This window comes from Pleurodeles waltl, chromosome 6 (genome assembly GCF_031143425.1).
Source record: "Pleurodeles waltl isolate 20211129_DDA chromosome 6, aPleWal1.hap1.20221129, whole genome shotgun sequence".
Classification (NCBI taxonomy): domain Eukaryota; kingdom Metazoa; phylum Chordata; class Amphibia; order Caudata; family Salamandridae; genus Pleurodeles; species Pleurodeles waltl.
The window spans coordinates 809,005,879-809,015,064 of NC_090445.1; positions in this window are offsets into that span (position 1 = coordinate 809,005,879).

A 9,186-nucleotide genomic window follows, 5' to 3' on the forward strand; every position below is an offset into this window, starting at 1 on the left:
ACATGGATTGACACAATGCTAACCTTTAGCTGAGCAGATGGATCACAGTAAACGTAGAAATGCTACATGTGTACAAGGTGCTTTATTTACTGGTGCAATTGTAATTATTATGTCTATGCAACATCCATTTCACAGACCTCATGAGTGAATGTTAGCCATATGTAGCACAATCGGAATCCAGGGTTGAGGGACATGTCATGAGACGTGGTTAGGAGTAGTGTGCATTAGTGAGTAGTTAAAAAATTGCAAGTTGGTATGAAATAGACAATGACAGCACATAGAAGACAATTCAACAGTGGTTAGGTGAAGACGGCACATTTCCTACTGTCACAGCACTGGAATGATCTTAAGCCTAGAACTAAGGAGAAACTGTCCATGTGGCACAGACTGGTGCTACCAGGTGCCTTTCCTTTTGAATGCCATTCCTCCCACATCGTCATCCCCTGATGTGTGTGGTGCCTCCTTTACCATGGCTGATGCTGTCATAGAGGTAGAGGGGGCCACACACACTTGAGGGGATAGAGATGTGGAGTCAGCGGTCCCAGCAGCTGATATTTGTGGCACAATATAAGGCATTACTGCAGCAGGGAGGAACTGCTGATTTTTTAACACCGCAACAACTTTACTGTGGTAGGCAGCCATGTTTTCTATGAGGGAAGCCACTTCCCACTGTATAGACTCCAGGCTATTCTACATAGCCCCCTACCTTATGTCTGTAATGCTGCTGCCAGTTAGGGAGGGAATTTGTTGTAGCCTCTGCTTCGTGACAGCAGCTATGTCGGTCAGACACTGCTGGAGTCCATATAGTGGGGAGTGGGTACTTCTGATGGCAGCTGAGTTGTCCTTATTTGGACTAAGGCAAATCTGCAATCCCTTTAGGCTTCCTTCTGTGGTCTCCATCCCCACCCATACCTGCTTGGCCAGCTCCCACTGCACTTCTACCAATGTCCTCTGAAAGCTGATCTCACGGTACTCGGCGTCCAGGGCTGTGTGAGTACTGGCTGGTGGCATGTGTGGGTAGCTGGGTGGTTCATATGGAGACCCAGCGACACTGTGTGTCCTCCCTGCAACTGGAGGTGGTGCATAGAGTGATCCTAGGATATCCGGGAGAGTTTGTTCATTGATGGTTGGCAGCTGGTCCTCCTTGTCTCCTGCAAAATCCAGTACAGGCAGGTTAGCAGGAGGTAAGCCATCATCCTCTGCAATGATTTAGTGTAAAATCAATGTTCAATTGTATTGGCTGTTGACATGGGACATCATGTATTTGCCACTGGAGGCTCAGGGACATGTCACTGAAATAAGGTTGTGGTTGTACTTATGTGTGGCATTGTGCATCACACATGGGTTCAGCTCTCTAGTAACAGAAAATAACAGAGCGTGACGCTGTGCCAAAAGTGGCAGCATGGCACCCCATCATTTTCATAATGCAGGGATGCGCCGTATTTAATTCAATTCGGCACAACCCTGTGTTGTCCCTTGCGCTGGCACTAAATTGAGCTGCCTAGCATCAACGTAGGCATCCTTGCACCATTGTGCAAGGATGCCTGCGTTGAGGGGTTTAACTGTTTACTTGTGGGAAGGTGTCCCTTCCTGCACATGAACAATAACTAATGGCAATTTGGAATGTTTGTGTGTGCTGCAGAATGCAGCACACACAGTAGTGCCAAAGCCTTTTTTTTAAATGATTTCGTATGTGCAGGAAGGGACACCTTCCCGCACATTGATAATCATGTCTGGCATTTTGCTCTTTCTATGCATGCTGCAGAATGCAGCACACTTAGAAAGAGTAAAAAATAGGAAGAATAAGAGGATACCTCCTTGTTGTGCCCTGCTAACGCCACCCCTGGGTTGGCGTTAGATTTTGGCACTGTCTCATGTTTACGAAAACTTGTAAATCAGAGGCAGAATCAAAATGCAATAGGTGTTTCTGTGGCATGCCCACAGCAACATCCATTGCATGCCCACTCCATGCAAAGGGCTGCGCGTGAAGGGGCTGTATGTACAAGTGGTTTTACTCCACCTTGTAAATATGATGCAGGGCATTGCGCCACCAGAGCATCACAAAAAGTAACTGTGTCTCAGAATGCTAAAAAATCAAATAAGAAGAAAGCCTAAGCAAAGAATTACTCAAAAATGGTCTGAACATTTAGGATTTAATCTAAATAATGTTTCAGCACTAAAAAATGAAATTACTGTTTCTAATACCATAGAGTTAGTCATCATACCACTATCGAGGGCATTATTGGCCTCCCTTCTTACAACTTACGGAGATGTCCATAGTGATCACAATGCTAAGCCCACCATACTGTCAGGAGATTTTTAGCTTGGCCTAGAAGCCATCGTACCAACCCCAAACACTAAACCAATGAGTATGGTAGTGGAGTAGCAATCATTCACACTGCTCAAAAACTATTGTGCTCATAGATGTTTTTTCAAATGATAATTATCCATTAAACAGCTTCTTTGCACATGACCCTAGCTCAATTCACTTTAGTTTGCAGAGTTAAAACGGATTTCTTTTCTAATTAAACAGGACGTGTCCGCAGCACGGCTTGAAATCTGGTTAGAATTATTACCAACGATTATCATGCAAGAAAGTGATAAAACTAAAGCAGATCTCTGCAGTGGAGTTCTGAAAATTCAACTGGCCTTGCAAAGAACATTGGACATCGTGATTTCATACCTATCCAGGTCACCTCAACCGGTAGACATTTTAAAAATGGAGAACAACTATTCTGCATGCCATCAAGTAAGGAGGATTCCTGGTTTTGTCTTCCAGGGTCAATTAACAAACAAAAGTTAAATAAAGCGTCCAGAGTACCTTTTTAGCACAACATAACAGTAGTCTCCTTGAGCCTAGTGGGTTTCGATATACAAAATTGGTTAGCTAGTAAAATCATAACAGATTCATATTTCGTAATTGATTGCCCAGCACAGCCATGTATTCGAGCACAAGCAAACAGAGGCCTTGTGATTCTGTTCTGTACTGACGTGTGCTGGGACTTCGAGATTGCTTCTTCCTCCCACAATATTATTCAGGGTATTCAAATTCATATCTCCAAAATGAATCTCCAACAGGATTACTCTCTATTTCTTTTTAATGCATATGGCCCTCGGGTAACATAATAACCTTGTACTGTATCAGCTTTTTGAATACATTGAAATCAACTCGAAGCACAGGAAAGACTTCTTGTGGGTGATTTCAAATGTGCCCTAATTTCAAATGGCGTGTTAAGTGCCAATAGGGATAAGAGCTGGAAGACGCATGGAACTTTTCTGCAACCTCAGTGTGCATCTACATATACCTGCCTCGCTCACAAGGAGATACTGTACAGGATGCTCAACAACAGATTCTGTTATAGTCACATATGATCATTTTCTTTCTTGAGGTCCAAGGCCAATTCCGTCAAGAATTCTTCGCTTAAAGGTCCTGCAAAAACTAAAACTGGTCCCTGGAGGCGGGCAATGGCAAAGAACTGGCAGATCCTATACAGGGAAGATAGATACACTGGAGTCTAGTAGTATGGAATGTTTTATCAGTCTATGTTAATATGCGAATTACAGGAGAATATGGAGGACAATCCTATTATCACATTCCAGGACACTAAGATGAAACTTAGCAATGAACAAAGAGGGAGATGATAAAAAATGTACACTATAAGAAAACGGTAAAGAGAAAATAAGCTGACCAGAAGTGAACTGATCTTTAGAAGGCAGTATTAAATAAAAACTCAAGCTTAGTCTGGTGCCTAAATGCAGTGCAAAGTAAAGGACAAAACTTACTTCCACCATTTCAATACATGGTATGGCACGGTTTGAATATATCTCTAATCGATATGGGGAAAATATAGAGTGAAGCTCAAAAATATGGCCCGCATTAGCACTTCAAACTTATTAGAATTCCTTTAAAGAAATATCATCTCCAACATGTTGTCCAAATAAAGCATGCATATCCACATCGAAAGGCCCGATGTAACTCCTGTTACAATGCTTAAAAAAGACCCAACAGTGTGGGGAAATCTTCCAACTCCTCCTTTTGAGTGTTGCAATCAAACCAGTCAGATACCAGACTCTTGGAAAGAGAAGCCCAGCTTTGAAAGAAATTGATGGAGCGCGAAGCTGCACAACATTTGGTAGCGCTGCTCCCCGTCATTTTTAAAATGCAGGGATGTGCCGTATTAAATAGAATACAACACACCCCTGTGTTGTCCCCCTGCTCTGGTGCTAAATTTGTTGCCGAGCGCCATCACACCCACCCTTCGCGCCATGGTGCAAGGGCGGTGGTGCTGCAGGGAAACCTTCCTTCACAAAAAAGAATCTTCAATGGTGATTTGCTCTTCCTATGTGTGCAGCAGAATTCAGCACATATAGAAAGAGCAAAATAAAACGAGGAGAAATTAAAGCTTTTCTCCTCGTTGCACCCTGCTTTCGCCACCCCTGGGGTGGAGTTAGATTTTGGCGCTGCATAATGTTTGCGAAAACGTGGTGCAGCATCAAAATGCAATGGGTGTTGCTGTGGCACTCCCACTGCAACTCCCAATGCACGCCCTCTTCCACGGAAAGTGCTGCGTTTGAAGGAGCCGTATTTACAAGGTGCTGTTAAGCCACAAAAAGTTGTTTAACGCCACCTTGTAAATATGTCGAGGGCATAGCGCCATCGGAGCATCACTAAAAGAGATGCTCTGCTGGGGATAGGGCCTTTTAAATCTGGCTCAGAGTACCTTAATCCCTCTTTACATAAAAGCTTCTCATTCACTGATTACCAACTATGATCATGTTGCTCTCCTCCATGCTACAGGAAAAATCTTTGCATCCGGGATCTTGGAGAATTTGCAGGATTGGGCTTTAACTAAATGAATAACCCCCCTCAAGCAAGCCTGCTTCAGATCTAAACATGTCATCACAGATAACATCACAATTGTCCAGACCCTTATGGACAAGTACATAGCTATGAAATCACAAATCCTGTACCCCGTCTTCATAGTCTTTTCAGCAGCATTCAATAACGTGAACAGGCCACTCCTATGGAAAAAAATGCAGACATTGGGCATCCCACAGGACTCCTTGATTGGATCATTGCATTGCATTCCTCAGCAGAGTGTAGAGTCTTGTGGGAGGGTAAAGGGCTTCACGCCAATAATTTCCATCTCAAAGGCTTAAAACAGGGTTGCCTCATATCTCTCTTACTTTATTTCCCATTATCTTCATTATTTGCTGGCACAACTTGCTATTATCAGGGAATTTCCTTCTCGAATAGCATCTTACAATTTGTCTGTATTAACGTATGCAGATGATGTAGTGTCATTTGATCTCACTCCGATAGGCCTACAACATAATTTGAAGGCTCTACAAGAATACACAGAGAAAAACTTTCCCCAAAAAAAGACAGCAAAATCTGAAGTTTGGCCCTTTAGGGGGAGTAAACATTGCCGTCACCTTTCCTGGACCTTAGGTAGTACAGTACTTGAAACTGTATAATCCTATACAAGCTTAGGAAGAGTTTTCTCTCACTGTTTAGATAATGAACAATAATTTTCACATCTGTGGATCAAGGAAGTGGGCCGTTCAAGTTCTTTAAATAAAATGTATAAATCTTGTAGAAGAACACATTTTAGACACTTCTTCAAAATATAGCAAGTAAATATCCCTCCAACTCTTAACTATTCAATAGAACTACTTTCTTAAACTTAATGGTGATAAGACCAAATTACTGGTGCTGGGCAAGAATCCCTCTCACTGTGGGCCTCAACAGGGTCCGGGCACTCTGGGCCCTTTCCTGGAGCCAGCTCCTAAGGTTAAGAACCCAGGGTTCCTTTAGGATGACAAACTTACCATGAAGTCCAGGTAACAAAGGTTTCTGCAACATGTTTCTCCATCCTGAAATGGCTGCCCAAAATCATTTAGATTCTTCCTTCCTCAGCTCAAAGGACAGTCATCCAGGTTCTTATCATATCAAGACTTGACTACAGCAACACACTCTCTGTACAGGACCTGAAAATGCTTCTTTTAGAAGGCTGCAAATGGTGCAAAATTCGGCTGCAAGGATGCTGTATAGACTCACGAAAAGTGCCTCTGCCGTTGGTATTCATAGGAAGCTCCACTGGCTTCCAATAGTAAAACAGATTCACTTTAAAATCTTGTGCTATGTACACAGAGCAAGACCATGAGTTGGCCCTTGATATCTTCATGAATTCACCAGAACTTACCATGCAACTCGGTGACTACGCTCACGGGACTTCTCCCTAAGTGATGTTCCTAGAATTAAACATACTCAGATGGGTACTCAATCCTTTGCATACTGAAGTCCCATGCTGTGGAATTCCCTTCCAGAATCTTTAAGAAGCTACTCTTCATTCATATTTTTTAGAAGACACCTAAAGACATGGCTGTTCGCCAACAATTAGGTTTTTGCACAATCATAATTACAGACACCTGTCTGCAACTGGGTTTTCCTTGATTTATATGAAGGGACGATCTTGAGACAGCTGTCCACCGTAAACCAAGCAATTCCTGTACATGCACTATGGCTGAAAATTTGCACTCTTAAGTTCCTAAGTTGTTGGGAAGGCAAAAATAGTTTATTTGGGCCTCTAGCTTACTTCAAGCAACAAAATGTACTCTCACTGATTTCTTAAAATATGAAGTGCTAGAAACTCCTGTTAAGGATCATACACGGCAGGTGAATTTAAAAGTTGTCCTAGAAATATCTGTATGCAAGTCACAACATCTGATAGCATGGACCCCTGCACAACTCCAACCTTTTCTTTAAAAAATAAATGCAGTTCAGAGACTAAGCTTCTCTTGTGACACCTCCCACTGCAAGAATTGAAAATTATATAAACCTTTCCCTGATAACATGGAGCATAAGCAATCGCTAAAGTAATTAACCCTAACAGTGTAACATAGGGTTAGGTAACTGATTATTTTACTTAGATCGGGTGTGCTTCTACTAAATACATACACAAGTCCATGGTCTAATTCTACCAACAGCTCTGGAAATGTTAATCTTTGTCAAGGCGGAAAACAAGACTTAAGACATATACTTGAGATATGCCTAGCTGTTACCAAGAGTCGATGAATTCATGAATTTATTAATGCTTCCTGAGAATGAATTTGTATGTTGTAAAGTGTTTAAATAGCTTAAACCATTCTTACAACTGTTTTAAAATGTTTATATGTGACTTAAAGAGGCTTATTCATTTTACAATTGTTGAGCTCATTTGAGGTCTAAATCAATAATCTATTTGATTTTGACTTTGCTCTCACTTATGCACAAATTTCCATCTGTAGACTACTTACTGTGTGCTCACAAAAGACAATGTTAATCTTGCATTCAGAAAGGCAGACCCCTCAGAAAGCAATCACAAAATATGGTGGCTATTCTGCACTCACACAAGCACATTGCTCTCACACAGATACACCGCTCACTAGAAAGGAACAGAGTTAGGTCCGATGGTGGCATAGGAGGCATAGGTTAAGTATCTGGTGCATCGGTCCACTATTGCAATTCAAACCTGTTGAGGTAAACTGTATGGAAGCCTGAATGTCCACTGAGGTTTTCTAATCTCCAGTCAGCTATACTTGGACACGGACTGTAGACTATGTGAGTATTATCTCTGTGTATGAAGTGTGGGAAGAGTCTTGACATACCAACATGTCCCACTTAACTTCTGAAAAACAAGATGGTAGTTTTCTTTATAATGCAAGCCAATGTCAAAATAGGAATTGCTAAAAACACAATGAAAAATAAGCCTGCTAAATGTGGAGAAAATGTGCTTCAATAAAATAATTAAAATGAAAAGCTTCACAACGGTGTTTCATATTGGAACAGTAAAGAATTATAGAGTATGTAGACTACAGTTTCAAGATGGTGTCCTGGGTTTAAAGCTTGCAGCAGTGATGCATGGTGCTCTGCATAAGAAAGTTGTGGTTCAGTAGCAATGGCAGCAGTGCTGCTGGTTCTCTCATTATTCAATTGGCACTAGTCTGCAGTTGCAGGTGGGGAAGGAACTAACGGAAATGTCTCCTGTGGTCGGACTCCTGGATGCAGAGCAACACAGAATAAGCAGGCACAATACTGTTACTAAGACTATCTGAGATCCTAAAGACCAGTAGCAATTTACTTGGCAGAGCCAAACATTGGTAACAACACCAATGGCTAATGAGGAATGATCCACTGCTCAGTTATGTGTATGCTGTCCCTAAGGGTGAATCAGTATGTTAATGCCTCTGTGTCTGATGAATAACTGAAGTAGGTTTGCCAAAAGCTCATTTTCACTGAGCAACATTATGTATTATTTTTAGACAAGATGAGGCTGGTGATACAGCTAAAATGGTCTTTTGGTCAGTCCTAAAACACACAGAAATAGATAGAGCACAGTGAGCCTGAACGCTGCGGATCTTTGGCTCACATACATAACTCATACAGCACTGGTTAAGAACAGCGCAATCTTCTCTGAAAGACATCGAATAAGTGTTTTACTGCAGGACCAGGACACATTTCCTTCAAAGACATGAAGAAACAAGTGTGGTACTGCAGTGCTAGCCAGTGCAAGCTCCCTTCAAAGACATGGAACAAGTGTGCAACTGCAGGTCCAGTTAGTGCAAGGTTCGTTCTAGACATGGAACAAGTGTGGTACCTCTTGGCCATTATAAGCTTCCTTCAAAGATATGGAACAAGTGTGACACATGGCATCACCATTTAACGCCTCCCTTGCATACAACAAATAATCAGCATTTTATACTTAGTTCAAGGGTAGGGAACATCACTGGGGTGTATGAGTGCAAGTTTGATTCATTGGCATAGAAAGATTTCCATGCATTAAACAGATACATCACCAGGCAGGAGTACACGTTTTCCTCATACCCATAGAACACATACTGATATGGCAATAAACAATACAAGCATGCATCATACATGGATAATATCTGAGGTTTTTCAAGCCTGTATAAAAATAGGAATATAAACCACACATATAATGTTCATATGACAACAGACTGGTCTCTTAGTTCACTAATGGTATTGTTGTCAGGGTAGGGGGTGGGGCATTGATATTTCAAATTTCTATTTTAAAAGCTATAACTTTTGGTAAATTCTGCTCAGTGGTTGAACAATTACCATACTGGGTGTACTACCATCAATTTTACATCACTGAACTCATAGGGATTCTGGAAATTCCAAGCATC